Source organism: Cygnus atratus, chromosome 4 (genome assembly GCF_013377495.2).
Source record: "Cygnus atratus isolate AKBS03 ecotype Queensland, Australia chromosome 4, CAtr_DNAZoo_HiC_assembly, whole genome shotgun sequence".
NCBI classification, from domain to species: domain Eukaryota; kingdom Metazoa; phylum Chordata; class Aves; order Anseriformes; family Anatidae; genus Cygnus; species Cygnus atratus.
In genome coordinates, this window is record NC_066365.1 from 52,980,394 (window position 1) to 52,995,767 (window position 15,374).

At 45.1% G+C, this 15,374-nt stretch overlaps 1 protein-coding gene across 24 annotated transcripts in view; it reads left to right on the top strand.

Moving 5' to 3' along the window:
* APBB2 (amyloid beta precursor protein binding family B member 2) overlaps nucleotides 1-15,374 on the top strand; it is a 170,916-nt gene that overhangs the window by 48,661 nt on the left and 106,881 nt on the right. For all 24 annotated transcript variants that reach the window (XM_035555365.2, XM_035555219.2, XM_035555247.2 and 21 more), the window contains one exon: nucleotides 5,499-5,597. The gene's annotated coding sequence lies outside the window, so the exon portion shown is untranslated. The remainder of the gene's footprint in view (nucleotides 1-5,498; nucleotides 5,598-15,374) is intronic.

The window sequence follows — 15,374 nt, forward strand, 5'->3', positions numbered from 1 at the left end:
CCTGGGTTTTGCCTGGAGGGTAAAGTCCCTGCTCTAGGGCAGGGAGTCAGCATGCGGCAGCCCCTCGGGCAACATCGCCTTCACGTGGACAGAGCTGCAGTGCCGGCCAGAAAACAACCGCTGGTTTTATTTCAGAGGCGTGAGGGAAGAGCACAAGGTAGGCACTAGGAAGTTCTGGGTAAGAAGCTTAAAGTAAACATGGGAAGAAATATAACGAGCAGCTCGTGCTGACGCTGTAGCTGGAGCGAGCTGAGAAGCAGCTGTTTGAGCAGCAGACTTGTCCTTTGCCCTGGGCAGGATGCAAAACATCTGGCAGTTGCCAAAATGAGGATACAGATTCGGTCCAGGGCAGCGTGAAAGGCAAGTTGGTTAGCTCTGCCCTTTTTTCCCCTTGTCCCTTTGTGCAAAACTGTAAAGGAAAAGACAAAACCACCTTCCAACTTCCACTTTGGACATTTTTCATGGAAAGAATCACTAAAATGGAGGGGACGGGCCTGGGTATCAGTCACGAATACCAAGCCTTTCCCTTCTCCCTGTCTCTTCCATGGTTGACATGCCTTGTGGGGAGGCAGGAGACCCATCCCCACGTTCAGTCCTGGCCCAGCAGGACCTGACCTCCCCCTCTGCCCTTTCCAGGAGCGTGTCCTGGCCCTGTGGCACGGCACGGGGGGCTGCTGGAGCCCTCCCAGCGGTACAGCCTGCTGCAGGCACCCGCCGAGCCAGAAAGAGGGAGGGAGCTTGGCGACGGGCTGCTCATCTGGGTGGGTGAGAGCTGGATAGTAGCTCCTGGCACGTAATGTAGGGATTATATTTCAAAAAGCCTAATAATTCCTACAGGTTGGATTAGAGAAGGTCATTGCCCAGAATGTTTTTTTTAACCAGGAAGGGGAAGGGTGGGGCCCCTCCTGCAAATAATGGATAACTGCATCTCTTCATTTTTGTTGTACTTGTCAGAGCTCATAATTGATACGGCGCCACACGTGTTTCACTTTGAGCCATTAATTGTGAAAGAAATGCTTCTGAATGTACTGAGACATGACGGGATAAGTGAAAACCTTCCCTCCCACTACATCTTCCTGACCCTCAAAAACTTGGGAAGGTGAAATGCCGTCTAAATGATGCTCTCTGACTTTCAGCCCTCTAGGGCACTCGGTGAATTAACGTATAAGATGCTCCCTTCTATGGATTTGGCAAAATCTACTGTCAAAGAAGGTAAGATTTCTTTGCAGACAAAGGAAGGTAGATACTAAAAACGTCAGGAAATTCTTGAGGCAGTGACAGCAGCTTTCTCCCCTACCCCCTTCTTAATGGCTCTTTTACCCTTCAGGCATGTCATGAGCATCCTTCACTCGTGTCAGACTGAAGCGCAACTTGTTAATGCAACTGGCACTTCTCTTGCTTTAAGAAAATCGTAATCTGTGTTTGCTTGTTTTTTAACTATTTACACGCTAAGGGTCCTAGAAACAGCAGAACAAAACTCAGTTCATCCTCCTCTTTTCCTTTTCTTTTTGAAAACCTCCAGCAGCCTGTGTTTTCGGGGTGGTTGCAGGAGGCTTACCAGCAGGCTGATAGGCTACGGTTAGGAACTGATCATTGGCTTTCTGGAAGGAAAGAGAATAATCCATCCCTAAAAGAGGTGACCACGTTGTACTTATTAAATATTGATGTTGTGCTGGACTCTTTCTATTCCAGTACTTTTAAACTGGGGGAAGGAGGTGGAAATTTTGAGAGGAGTGAGAGAGATCCTTCTCTCCCTGTTTAAAAGACATCTAAGGCAGAGTTCCCAGTGTGACAACCCAGATGCAGCATGCCTGTGTCTGTGCGTGCAGGGGGAAGGCTGGAGCACGATACCCGTTACAGGGTTCGTAGTGATGCGGTTCGTTCATCACTACGAGTACTGTACATATGTAATATATATCCTCAGTCTCCATGCATAAATTCATATGTACTTCAGTTCTGAAAGCACAGAAATTCAGGAATCTGTAGTTATTTTTTCCCAGAGCAGCTGCATCCCTGCCAACGTGCACGTTGCTGACTTTACACCCTTCGGAGTTTCAGCCCAACTCCGGCAGGTTCGCAGGCTATTAGGTGTGTATGGCCATTACTGTCAGAGATGCAGCAGGGAGTGCTCCAGAGTGATGTACTCCCTAAAACTCGTATTCCCTAACGCTATTATTTTCCTACAAAAGAAGCTTCTGAGGTGAGGAAGACCCCTTGTCGCTCACGTGAGGAGATGTGCCAGCACTGAGCCCTGTCCGAGGAGCCTACGTGGGGAACTGGTGAATCTCTTTTTGTTTTGGTGTCAGTGTTTACATGAAGCCGATTTAAATCGGAGTCGACAGAAGTAGACTCGCCTGCACATCCGCAAATTGCACTTGTGTAGATTTTTTTTCCCAATTTTAAAGTGAGAACAAAAGTGCAGTTGTATTGCTGTTGAACGTGCCGTATATGCAACGTGGCCTTCGTGGAGGGGGGGAAATAAGAATTGCTGAAGCATAATACCTATTTCAGACTGTATTATTCCAGCTTGGCGATAGGAAACCTGCCTCTTCTATATTTAACTTGAAGTGCCCTCTGTAAAGCAAGGTGGTTGGGAAGGAGAGCAGTCAGAGCCGCTGACCTCCTTAGCTCCTGGCGAGGAGCTGCCGGGCGCATGCCGTCTGCGGTGGGGCAGGGGAGGAGAGCTGCCGTGGTTCCTTGCTCACAAAGACCTGCTTAACCTCAAGAAAGTGGCTTTGGTCTGAGGGTCAGGCGCTGAAGATCCCGGGGAGTCTTCGTCAGCTAGATGTTACTTTTGTAGCGCTCTCAAAACAGAAAGTGAGGTTTGTGCTGGCATCTCAACAGGGGCGAGAGCTCCCTGGTCTCTTCCTGGCCAGCTGGTGTTTTCTGCTTGTTTTTATTACTTCTAACTCAAGTGCTGTCATGTGCACAAGGCTTTGCTGCGTGGTGGCACCTGTGAGGCTAGCTGAGGAGTGAACTGCAGGTCTGTGTCCCGTGGAAAACCAGGGCTATCTAATTCTGTTTGAAGTGTACGTAGCTGTCGCCCTGTCTTTGCGAAGGAGGGAGAGGGAGACTATTTAATTTTTTTGCGCTTGCACCTAGCGTTGCCTCAAGCAGCCAGTTGTTTATTTCTCTAATTGAAACAGTATGTTCCTCCTTTGTCCTTTGTGGGCGTTAAACATTTGCCGATTCCTTTTTGAAGGATGCTATCTGTGCTTGCGTGTTATCTGCCTTCCAATTTACTGCTTTTAATCAAGTCCTAAATTAATTACTCTCGTTCGTATAGGTTTGGGAGACAGCTTGCTGCGCTTGTTGGCTGTCTGAGGTTTTCTTTGACCTATTAAGTTATGTAAGCAGGAAGGGGGGGGGGGGGGAAACCAAAACACAACAGTCCTGTCTTCATCCCCCAGTCATTGTTCTCAAATCTGCCAGTTTTCAAGGCGGGCAGCGTGGCGAGAATGTGGGTGGGGAGGTGGACGTGTTGTGCAGGACGTGGGGAACTGGGAAGGGCTGCTGGGCCGGGCGAACGTCCTCCGCTGGGAAATAAAAAATGCTGGGTGTGCGGCAGCACCGTGTCGGGAGCTGGTGTCAGCGGCGGTGTCTCTTTGGATTTGAAGTCAGGTGGCTCTTGCTGAAACTGTTTCGCACTTTCCTACCAACAGTTATTCCTGCTAGGAAGAATTTTCCGAGTACTTTTTAAAGGCACCAGCAGGGATCCCCTGTCCTGGGGAAGCTGTGATTTAACCATCGCCTTCCTTCTGTGTCTTGCGGAGGGAAGGCAAGAAGAAAATTCGTCTCGTTCCAGACATAAAATGCCTTTTGAGTTGTCTGTTTTTTATTGAATTAGCCGCTGCTTCTGTTGCAGTTACACTAGGCTTGTCTAAAGCAAATTAGTTTTCATATATAGGATGAAGAGGGTTAATTATAACAACGGTCATGCCAGCATCTGTTTATCTCAGGAAGCAACCCCTTAGAATTATTAGGGGGGAAAAAAAACCTAGCCTGTGTGCCCAGTCTGTGCAGCAGGTTGGGGTCTTAAGGCTTACCCCAGGAAGTTTTGTTTATATGAAACCCGTGAATCTCAGACAGAAGGGAATGACTACTTTCTTGGCTCTACTGGCACGAGGGTGTTCACATCGCGTGTTCTCTCTCTTTCTCTCTCAGTGAAATCTGATCATCTGGTACAAAAGTCCACACAACTGTGCCCATTGAATTGGGTTAGAATATTAGGCTAACGAGCACGAAGCATTGTTCTGCTTCCTTCCTGCCCACTGGAAGAGGTGGCTTTTTTTAATCAGAGTTTCGTTTTTGAAATAAAAATGAGTGTATTTTCTCGATTTCTTCAAAAAGCTTTAGATTTTAAAATTATTTTTCATTTGTTTATAAAAGATTCATTTTTTAAGTTTCCAAATGAGAAGTACAAATTGAAAGAGAACATTTTTATCTCTCTTAGTGATCTGTTTTGTCTTGGTACTTACTGGGATTTATAGTTCTTGAATTCCTTTTAGAAGAAGGACAGGAAAGAACAGCTCTCTTTAAAATGGAATACAGTTTGGCTTGGTTTAGACTGGCTTTTGCTTTAATAAAAAAAATTTTTGAAGCTTTACAGCAGATGAGATTTGTATCTGCAGTCTTGCATATTTATTTTCTCCAGATGGGGAGAGAAATATGAAGTTGAATAATACCTTGAATCCTAGAGCATGGTTTGACAGATCTGCTGCCACTGATGGAGTATCTTCTGATGGGGAGATAACCTCGCTTCTATCGCTATGTGGCAACAGTTCCAATATATTTTTCAAAACCAAAATCCACAGCATTAACGTAATTGTTTACCAGAGGGCAGGAAGGTTGAGGTCTGACTGTTGTAGTGTACAGACTTTGCAAAAATAAATGATATGCTTGCTGTCTGCTGAACACAGGCATAACAGAGAAGATTTTTCACTTTATTTTCTGATATAGGTTATGAATGTGCTGTGTAGTGAGGAGTTCTTGCTGCTTTTTTCCTAATTTAGGGCTCCTCTTCATTTAAAGGTGCTTTCTCACAGATATTCAGTGTTTATGCATGGGGAAAACCACAGGCCTGTAATGTGGTGCAGAGGGAGAGAGAATTTAAAGTGTGCTTTGTAGCTTGTGGCTCACGTGCCGAGCTGTCATAGTCCAATGTCAGCTTATGACACCTGCCCGGTTTGTGGAGATCCCTGAGTTGTAATATAAGGATCCAGGGGTCTCTGCCTCTGTTCTGCTTTTGCTTCTCCTGGAGCGCATTGCTAAAAGCTGGTAGTTTTTAGGGGACTAACTGGAGATGATGTTGGGATTACTTGGTCACTTGCACTGCTCTTCTGGTTCCCAGGCTCGTGCCTCCTCCTGGTGCAGTGGAGGGTGGCTGTGTGCATTTGTTCCGTTAACCCTGACCTCCAGGAGCTCGGCAGTTCTCATTAATCCCTCCTTGACTCCTCATAAACAAAACCTCTAACGTGCCACGTGTTTTTGTTTTGCAGCTTTCCTCATTTCTTCATTGTGACCTGAGCGGGTGTTGGTGCCAAGGTCTCGAGGACTTAGTGCTCCAGTACGGACTTCCCACCAGCGAGCTGGGGAGGGTAAGTCATCTGCTGTGAGTCCAGGGATCTGCTGGGGTGGGGGAGTTCCTTCTGCGCCTCTCTCATCTCACATCTCAAGCACTGAACTCTGACCTCTTCCAGCACAGACAGGAGGTGCCTGTATTTCTGCTTATTACTTACATTGTTTATCGTGAAGTTTGTTAACAAAGATGTTCCAGCTCCTCTGCTACTCCAGCAAGAGCAGTAATTCGTTTATTTAGTCTTGCATATTGGAGGTTTTTTCAGCTGTTTGTGCAACGAAGCACTACAGCTTTGCCTCCTCACTTGAGAAGGGGTTGTATGCAACAAGGTGTGTTGTAGTAGTGCTGTTCCTCTGTGGTGCCAGTAAATCTGCTAACGTGGACACCCTTGGTAGATTTCAGTCTGCTTTATAGCAGAAGTGTGGCTTCCTGTGATGTATGCAACAGTTCAGGGTGGGCTTTGAAATGGGAGAGAGACAGCATCAGCTGCTGTGTGTTACTGGCTGAGGTTATCTATGTGAAGGGACTTAGCAGCCTCTGGCACCGTGGCTTTCCCTTCCTGCTCCAGCAACCCGACAGGCTGGGTATGCTTCTCCACACCTGGCAAGCCATGGGGCTTCTCATCCTCAGACGGAAGATATTTGAGAGGTCTGACATTGTCTGTCCATAAAGAGTGCTGATAGCTGGGAGACTTGGGCTAAGCGTGTCTGTAGGTCTGGGCTCCATTTATGTCTTTCTTTAATTATCGCTGGAGTTAGAGCTGTGAAGATGCCTGATTTCCCCCATAGGAAACCCAGGAAATGTGCGTTGAGGAGAATACTGGCTCTTGTGAGCATGCAACTGAGGGAACTTCCTTCAAAACGGAGCTTTCTCTTTCGTTCTTAACAAAACCTGTGTTCAGAATCTGACATCTGACTGTCACGTTGGGAAAACTGTCACTGCTGCCCACCTTGGTTTTCAGTGTACTGTAGTTATGGGCTGTAATTATATGTGTATTTGGATTATTTACTCCTCAGTACGCTAAGTCAAACCATGTTCCTAGCTGTCAGTGGGCACCGAATAACCTGCTGGAGTTGTAGTATGCTGCGTGCTGTCGCTCTCACGTTGTGGTGGTTGTAATCTTTGGCTGGGTTATAGGCTTTTGCAGTTGGGAAAGGATGGAATGTGACTCTAGGAGCCTGGCGTGCAAGCCCTGGCCGGTGGCTTCCTTGTTATATGCCGTAGTTTCCTAATTAAGGTAACCCTAAGCAGGGTGGTGGCTTTTATGAGCCGAAGACTTGAGGCTGACACATTCGGTAGCAGAATAGGAGTAAGTACAAATCATAGGAAACCTGGCTTTGTCATACCCAGTGTTTGTGGCAGAAGTCACATTAATTTTTTGTCCAAAGCAAAAAGTCACAAACTGATGCCCGTCATGCGTGGGGATGATGCTTGCTGTTGAATCCAGGGGTAAGTGGCTCTCCAGATGAGGTGAAGCAGCTGAGGTTCTGAGTTGCAATTTCCTGCTGGGGCACAGTGGTTGTGTGACCCCTTTTTCCAGGCAGAGTGGAAAGACCTGGCCATGTGATTTTAATAATTTGGAGAACAGTGTTTTATTTAGCTGGTTCTTGCTTGGTGTAACTTTTTTTTTTTTTGAGTTTTGAGATAATTTGGTTCTTTTTCTCACAGCTAGGAAGCTATTAAAGGAGTAATGATTAATTTGATCAGTAAATGTTTTTGGAGTTCCTCCTTGCTAATGAATGCTTTCAGACTGAGAAAGGGAGGAAATAAGAGCTGTGCAGCAGCCTGTCTGCCTCTGGTCTTATTATCTGATAACGTTACCGTGGTCAAATTCTTGTGATGGTCTAATGAGGAGGTGCTGGGATTTGGAGCCGTTGAGCTCCCTTCGGTGTCTCACATCAAGTTTTTTTGTGTTACCTTGGAGCATTTGTGTGGTTTTGCTGCCAAAGGGAGTGCTTGAATCCCTGTACTTCCCCAGATTACTAACTTTTGACTTTGTTGATTGCAGTGTTAGGCGTTGCAGAATCCGGTAGCCTGATGGAGGCTTTCAGAGCCTCCGTGGACCTGCAGCTCCAAGACCCCAGGTCCAGCCAGGAGCAAAACTGAGCACGTAGTCCCACAGGGGCACAGCCAACCAAACACACTCATCTGGCTGCGTAAATCAACACAGGCAGGAACACTCAGCGGTTGTGCAAGCACAGACACAGCCAGTGCGCTCGCCCAGGCCCCTCTTGGGCTGACCAGGGTGAGAGCTGTTAGTGGGAAATAGGTACACGTCCCTGGGGTCAGGGCGGGCCACAAGCACCCCAGGAATGTGCCCGGATCCTGGCTGGAGGGTTGTGCAGCTGTGTGTGCTGTTGGTAATATTTACACATGCACCACGTGTGCTATTTAAGGTATTTGCAGGGTGCATTTGAGTTTTAAAGAAGGAATTAGAGGGGTATAGAGGCAAAAGATGTAGGGGATGGCCAGAAGCACCAAATCCTTCGCAGGAAGGTGAGGCTGAAACATGTGTGTTGAAACATGCTAAGCTCCCAGTTGCTTGCCCACTTTCCCCCCAGCAGGATGGAGAAGTGGAAGGGTGAGAAAACGCGGTGGGTCAAGATAAAGCTGAATAGGTGAAGCCAAGCTGCGTGTGCAAGTTCCCTACTCCTGTAGGCAGTGACCCTCTTCAGTCTGAAGGGCTGACCTGGAGAGCTGCTTCCCTTGACTCGTCTGAGGTCACATCCAGCCCACGGGGATGAGGTACCCCGGGACAGCCCTGGCAGGGGCTGGGTTAGTGTCTCGGGGGTAATTGGGATTCCCTCACTTGCCGTTGAGCTTCGTTGTGGAGACGAGCTTTTTCTCACGTAACCTAACACGCAGCAGTGCTGATCAGCTTCACGTGATGCTATGAGCTTCACCCCCAGGCCCTTCATCTTCTGATAAAACACCCTGTAACCGCAGCATCTTGCGTTTACGGTGTGTATATAATATTTGTGTACATAATAATTTTGGTTGCTCGTGCTTAATAAAAAGCAAAGCATATGTTTAACGTGTCTGTGGAACATGCTTTAAAGATCAAAGTCCATGCCAAGAACAAACTATGTGTGGACACAGCAATGGCTCAGGTTGTCCTTCAGGTGCATCGGCATCTTCCTCCATGGCCCAGTGAATAACAAGAGTTCAGTTTTCACGACTGCGTTTCTGCTGAGACATTAATTTCTGTAACGTGCGGGCCTCTTTGTTAGGGGCTGACCCAGAATCATTAGTTTTGCGGGCTTAGTAGAAAATCAATGGTTGCTGTCACCTCAGGCTGTACTTGGTGACCCCTCTTTACTTGAACGGTTTCTTACTGAGAGTCATTTCAAACTATTGGGCACAAAGCCACGCACTTGGTTGAGTCTGACCTCCTGGCCCAAGTGTGGCCCAAAACACGTGTGCTTGGTGAGGTTTCATGGGGAGGTGAGAAGGTGAGTTTGCGTCCCATTGTGATTGACCTCCTTTTGGCCTGTTTCTGCCCTTTCAGCTGGAACCTCAGGGGATGATCTGGAGCACTAACAACGTTTTGGCAAACGTGGTTGCAGAGCCGTGGTGGTAGCTCCCCAGTTGGGCCCTGCAAGTCTTTCTCCATGGCATAAGAGGCTGTCAAAAAGTTTCTGCTGTATGTTATCTTCACTTAAGACTGGAAAGAATAGCTGCTTGTTTGTGGAAGATGCTTTTCACAAAATCAGGCTGCTTCTCTGGTGCCCGATGTGGCTCCTAACAGCAGCACTACGCAGCAGGTTGGGAAGGAAGCCGTGGGGAACTCCTCAAACTGCAGCAGGTGCGTGGCGTGGGCTGTGCTTGTGCTGTCATCGTTCATCGTCGCCTTTTGCCACTGGTAATGGCAGCAGAAGATGTAGCAGTGGGTAGTGTAGGACATGGGTCAGCCATTTTTACAACCTTGGTACATCATACTTCCAAAAAGAAATAAATTTCGTGCTATACTGATAGCAATCGTCCTTGTGAGCCAAGGACACGGCTCTCGCCTTGGGGGAGGGCATCATGAAGAGGAGAGACCTAGAAAAAAAAATAGAGTCTGAGCTGGTGGTTTGTTGCTTTTTTTTCACCAGACTCATCTCCTTTGTCAAACAATGTAAATTGGTACCATGAGGTAGAAATGTACAGTATTTTTATAAAGTCTGTTTAAAAGAATGTTCAAAGTATGTTTAAAGATAATCCTTTGTGGTTTTTTATTATTGTTTTTAATGGAGTATTGTGTTACTTAACAACATTGTTCATAGCTCAGGGTTGGGAAGCATCAGACACAACATAAAACTCAGTTCTGATCATTCAGACATTTTTATTTTTAAAAATTTTTTCCTAATAGGTTCTTCCATCAGACTCAGGAAAGGTGGAAGTTTTTATGTGATAACTGCAGGTAATAAACCGTATCTTGACTTGTGTCTCAGGTAATATTTTTTCCCTTTTGAATGCTGAGAATCCTTTCCACTGCATGGTGGCAGAGAAAGGTGGCACGTGGCCTGTCAACCTGGGAACAACTTATACTGACGGGTGTTGCAGTAAAGCATAATACGGGATGTGAATGGAAGAGGAAAGAGGTATCCAGGAATGTGCTTACATTATTCTAAAAGCATTTCATCATTATCTTCAAGGAAAGAATCAAAGAGCCCCAAATGAGGGCCTGTCTCACAGCCACTGTGCAGTTGTTCACGTGTGTGATTGCAGCGACTGATGCCAGTACGGAGCTGGAGCAACAGGCAGAGAGGATCGTGCCCACTGCGTAATTCAACGTAGAAAAAAAGATTACCAAGGGTTTTTTTTTGTCAATATACTAGCTATGGGTTTTGAATAGTCATTTAGTTAAGTGAAACTACAAATCCAACGTGCTGTGGTTTGGTTGTCTCTTGTAGTCGTCATTTTTGAGAGATGGTGGGGTTAAAGAAGTACTCTGGCAAAAACTCCTCTATTGTTCTCAGTGTGATTACTACTTGGTAAACTTTTTCCAAAGTATTTCAGTACGACATTGGTACATAAATCATGAAGTTTTGTTGTAGAACTATAGGGGTAGTTTCTGTAGCTTTTTTCTAGAAAGATGTTTTAAAAAAAAAAAAAAAAAAAACAACTTTTTCCTTCCTTATTTCATTAACTAGTCATGAATATTAGGAGTAATTTCTGCAGCGTCATTGGAAAAATTAATTATTACTCAAATGCTGCAGATTGTATGGCTAATATACAGCTGTGAAGTCAATACAAATGTTTGAACATGCAGAAGAATGGTTTGGGTTGGAAAGGACCTTAAAGGTCACCTAATTCCAACCCCCTGCCACGGGCAGGGACACCTCCCACTAGACCAGGTTGCTCAGAGGCTCATCCAGCCTGGCCTTGATGTTGTATGGAAGTATCTAATGTCTCATTCATAAAACCTGTCAAAACTGGAAACCAAGGAGAGTTTTATTTTGTGTATGCTCTGTTTGGATTCTACAGTGCTGTTCTGTGTAAGTTCCTCATGACTTTCAGTTTCTTATTTTTTCATATTTCTGTGAGGAGGGAAAAAAAGACACACACACACCGATCCCCCTCAAATTCAAAGCAATAACAAGAAACCACCAGCCCCCCCCTTCCTCCAAAAAAGGAGTCTGAATTATTTTCTTTTCCAAAATGTAGGAGTAGGCAACCAGTTTACATATAAGATTGTTCCTTTCTTTCATTTTCAGTCCAAGAAAAAAAAAAAATACTGTTTATGAAGTTAGAGTTGTGGCTATTGTTTAGTTTATGGCATATTGAGACTTTCAGATACTCACTTGTTCATGGCACCTAGACAAAGGGCTTTAAAAAAAAAAGAAGTGTAAATAATATCCTGAATCCTGCCTCAGAAATGGTTCATCTGCTTTCAGTCGTTGCTGCTTTCAGCTGCTTCAGAGCAGTAAGAAGTCAGAAACTGTGCAGAAGGCAGATTGGGTAACCTGTTTACAAAGTTTCATCCAGATTTCTACTAGATGAAAGTCGTTTTATGCTTTGAAACTTGATACCCCAAATCTTAGTTATCTTCTTTTAACTTTGTGTTCCAGATACCCTTGTAATTCAGTAGTCTTGTAGTTCTATAACCCTGCCGAATTCTAGTCCTGAGATTGTGGTTTAGATGCTTGTTCACCTCTTGGTGAATTCCACAGATAAATTGTGGACAATGGATTAAAAAAAAAAAGTCACCTAAGAGGACTAAACCACTGGGAAGCATCTCCCTTTCAAACGCTTAACCCCAGCGTGTTGTCCAGTTCGTGACTTTTACGATGAAGCTCCATTAGCTTGTTGTTAGCTAATTATTACACCCTTCAGAAGGCTGTTCTTGGACCACATCTCTCTGATGTTAGCTACGTTCTAATTTCCAGCCTAAATTTAGTAATGACTGCTTTAGGTGCGCTTTCTTCTTGTGCCAACATTACGGTTTTTTTGTTGCTTCTCTCAGCCGTCATTTTGCTGTAAGCCAAACTCCTAATATCCCCGTACAAGACAAAAATCTGTTACCTTGATTATCGTCCAATTTCCCGTGTTTTCCATTAATCGCTCCGGTGTGTGAGGGACCAGATGCTGCTGTGCTGCTTGGATGAGGTCTGGGCATTACCTTGTACAAATGCTCTGCAGGGGGCTGGAACCTGACAGCACGTTTTCCTTCCCTGTGAATGCATCGCACTGGAAACAGCGTAGGTCAGTGCCCTGCTGATGTACCTGGGTCTCTTTCTTCCATCATTTCCGAAGGCTTGCATCACGGCCCAGCACTGATAGCAGAATTTCTTAGCAATTCCCGGAATGAAAGACCTTGTGCTCTGTGTTATTTCACTTCGTTACTTTTCTATTATGTTCCTTTCCCAGGCTTCAGCTTTCCTTTTGGTGATTGCATCTTTCTCCTTGCAGAAGAGCTTCCGTATTTGTGCCACCAGCAGATTTCACTAACACCTTTTGTGACAAAGTCATTAATGATAATATGAATTGCAATTTTCTTTTATCGTCCAGTACTTTCAACCCTTTCCTATAACCTGTATTTCCTTTCCCCTCTGATTGTGGCCAGAAGTTCATAGTTTGCTTCTACTGAACCATTTGTTAGGATCTTTCCTTGTGTTCAGTCTCGTTACCTCCTCTGAGGTAAACATTTTGTTCTTCCCTCCATGCATCAAAGTTCTTTGATATGTTTGATAATTGTCCATTCCCTAAGTCTTTTGCTGAAGTTTGTATGTGTGAGGTCAAAATCAAGTATGAAGAAAGCCTGTGCTAATGTCTTACAGCCTTCCATTGCCACAAGTAAAATAATACTTTGTTAAAATACTTTTGTTTCAACATCAGTCTTCTGCTGTGAATCATAAATTGTATTTTTTAGCCCATTGTGTGTGTGTGTGTGTGTATCTGTATGGATATATATCTGATAAACATGATCTGTATCGATAAATATGCGGTAGGGCTCAACTTTTTTGAAAAGGATCCCTGCCTTGAGGTTTCAAAACACAGCCTTCACTGAATTTGTTCCTGCATTTGCTACCGCCAGGTCCCCAAGCAGCAGCAGCACCAGCCAGTGCCAGGGCTCTGGTGCATTGCAGACCGGGGATGTAATGCGCCAACTTAAATAGCAATAGGAGTTGAAAGTCTGATGACAGGGGGAATGAGTAATAAGACTTGAACAGAATTCTTGTGGCTTTATTTTGGTGTTTCATTTCAAAGGTAGAAAGAGTGGAGGCTGCTTGGGACAGCGATAAGGGAAGTTGCAGAAGGTATCTGTGGTGGCTGGTAATGGGACAACTCCAGAAGGAGCTGTTTAAAGAAACCGTTTTTGGTTTTTGTTTATATTGCTGCTTTTCTGTCCTCGCACTCTGGAAACCAGCTGAGTTCAGCTTCATCTGATGTTCAGCTTGTCTTTTGAGGGCCTTCTGGTAACCATGGGAGTTGGAAACGGCCCTGGCTTGAAGTCCAGCTCTCCTGGCAGCAGGTGGGATCTGCTTGCTCCCTGCTGCCCTTGGAAGGGTGAAATGCAGGGAGAGCCACTTAGAGAACATGGATGTGAATGGGTAAGGTGGATGCGTGAACTGGGAGGTTGTCTTGAGTAATAAAACGCAGTCATGCTCTTTGCTATGTTTCAGTACTTAATGGAGGATATCAGCAAAATGAAAAATGTGGTCATTCGGGCTTTGTTTTCCCATTTGAGTAGTTAATGAACATTTTGGGTTTAGCAGATGCATCGGTTTGGAGAAAGAAATTGTAGCTCGTCCCATTAGTTAATTGAGAGCTGGCAAGCATCGAAATTAAGACATTTTCTGATGTTTCTAGTACTATTTTTCTCTCCGCTTCCAAGTTTTGCATCCGTTCTTAGAAGGACAGCAGCAACACTGTGTTCGTTCCTACAATATCCAGGAAGAAGGTGGAGAGTAGTGCTGAAATGCTGTAACAGAAGTCCCGGTTGTGCTTGAAAAGCTTCCCATGGAAAACACAGGCACAGTGGCGCCTGCGGCTTCAGAAGAAACAAACACCTTCTCACACAGAATTACTGCCAGTCAGCTTTGAAAAACGCTCTTCTCTGATCTTGGTGCAAATGAGATTCAGAAGTTGCCATTGTAACCCTAAATATTGTAACCCTCTCGTTTTAGTCTTTGCTGGAAGATCTGTGGTAGCTGATGATGATTTCTCCATGCAATGAGGTCTGCATGTGCACACGCCGTGGTCACTGCCCTCTGAGCTTTGCGTGCTGGCAGACTGGAAAGCAGCTGGCTGGGAAAGCTGTGTGTTTTATTATTATTATTATTTTTATGGAAGGCATTCCCCTTACACATTCCCTAGCATTTCCTGGTATTCAAAGCCACACTTTAAAGGAAGGACGGTGCATTTTGTCAGAATATCACCCAGAGAGCACTGGAATGTGATCTTGTTTTTTGAGTAGGTGTCCCTTGAGAAACTTCATGTAATGCCATTTTCCTTTCCCTGCTGCGCGTAGTTGTTCTTCGTGGCTGCTGAATGATGGAGTCAGTCACGCTTGGGTGACTTCCGTAGGTAATTTGCAGTCTTTTGTCTTTTTTCATATCCTTTTTCTTGGGCATCTGCTGGCAACCTATTGTACATACGCACTGGCCACCAGAACCTTGTAGATTGTTTGAATGCAGATGTAATTTATAGCAAATATTGATGGAGGGGATCCTGGGAAGGTGAAGGAGTCAACTGGCCATTTAATACTCTCATAAGCAGCAGCATACGTGAACAACTTGAAGTGTAAAAAAGGTTTAATGTCTTTTAAATGTATGGAGGTTGGATTATGAGTTGTTTGTGCTACAGAATTAAGTGAAGCAAACTCGATCCTATCCACCCAGTGTTTGGACATAACTCTTTGGTACGCATTTAAAACACATAAAAAAAAAAAAAAAAGCACAGAATTGTATTTATTTTTTCACTAGTGTCAGATTCATACAAGTAAAATGAAACTACAGTGCAGCGGTTATGAACACTAAGAAACGTGGAAGAGCTGCGACAAGCCCTGTAAAGAAGATGATTTAGGAAGGTGACAGCCTCAGCAGAAAGTCAGAGCAGACTTCTTTGCAAGGTGATTTATGCCCTCGTTTACGCACGGTGGTGAGTGGCTCTAAGGTCTGTCACTGCAGCTATTAGAAATGTGAGGGCATCAGGTGAGGTGGACGCTGGTTTCAGGTGGCGGGGATGAAATGGTGCTGCTCGGGCTTTGTGTGATGGCTGCCCGCAAGCGTGCGCAGTGCGGGGCTTCTCCGTGCCTTCACCTCGGAGAGAAATCATGGAAGATCACCAAGAAGGGACAAAAATAATTCTT